The sequence below is a fragment of the Carlito syrichta genome, unplaced genomic scaffold, assembly GCF_000164805.1.
Source record: "Carlito syrichta isolate Samal-C Ts95f unplaced genomic scaffold, Tarsius_syrichta-2.0.1 Scaffold55413, whole genome shotgun sequence".
Taxonomy (NCBI): Eukaryota; Metazoa; Chordata; class Mammalia; order Primates; family Tarsiidae; genus Carlito; species Carlito syrichta.
This window is the reverse complement of record NW_006999509.1, coordinates 134,111-135,265: the sequence shown is the minus strand read 5'-3', so window position 1 is coordinate 135,265 and position 1,155 is coordinate 134,111.

Below are 1,155 nucleotides of genomic sequence, written 5' to 3'. Positions count from 1 at the left end.
CTCCAGTCTGGGCAACAGAGTGAGACTCCAACTCAAAACAACAACAACAACAACAACAAATCATTAGGAAGAAAAAGGATCAGTTCAAGTTGAGGAAAGAGTTAATATATCAGAAATAATTGTATCATTGAATGCACCTAATAAAATATCCTCAAAGTATATAAAGCAAAAGTTAATGGAAGAGCCACAATAAAATGCTGCTACACACCCACCAGAATAGCTAAAATTAAAAACATGACACCACCAAATCTGGAGAGGAAGTGGGACCAACTAGAACTCTTGCATTCTGTTGGTTGGTATGTAAAATGGTGCAAACACTTTGGGGAAAGTTCTGACAGCTGCTTACAAAAACCGAATGTAAGCCTGCCTTGTGAACCAACAATTTCACTCCTAGAGAATGACATACTTAAGAAAACGAAAGCAAATGAAGAGACTTCTATGAGAATGGTCATCGCAGCTTTTTTAGTAATAATCCCAAACTATAGACATCCCAAAGATCCATTAACAGAATGGATAAACAAATTGTACCATATTAAAAAGGAATGAACTTCTAATGTACTCATTTATGAATCTCAAAAATGTACTAAATGAGCCAGACACAGTGGCTTACTCCTGTAATCATAGCACTTTGGGAGGCTGAGGCAAGATTGCCTGAGCCCAGGGGTTCGAGACCAGCCTGGACAACTTGGCAAAACCTTGTGTCTATAATAAATCAAAAAAATTAGCCAGGCATGGTGGTGCGTGCCTGAGGTTCCAGATACTTGGAAGGCTGAGGCACAAGGATGGCCTGAGTCCAACAGGTTGAGGGTATAGTGGCTGTGAGTGTGCCACTGCACTCCAGTCTGGACGACAGAGTGAGATTCCAACTTAAAAAAAAAAAAAAGTACTAAATGGAAGAAGCTGACAAAAAAGAATATATGTGTATGATTCCATTTATATAAAGTTCTAAAACAGACTACACTAATCTGTGGTCAAAAATTCAAGACAGCAATTGCTTTTGTGGATGGGGAGGAGTGGGGACTGATTACAGGGAAGGTTTCTGTGGTGACAGCAATGTTTTATATCTTTTTTTTTGAGTTGGAGTCTCACTCTGTCGCCCAGGCTGGAGTGCAGTGGCACACTCATGGCCACCCCAGCGTCAACCTGCTGGACTCA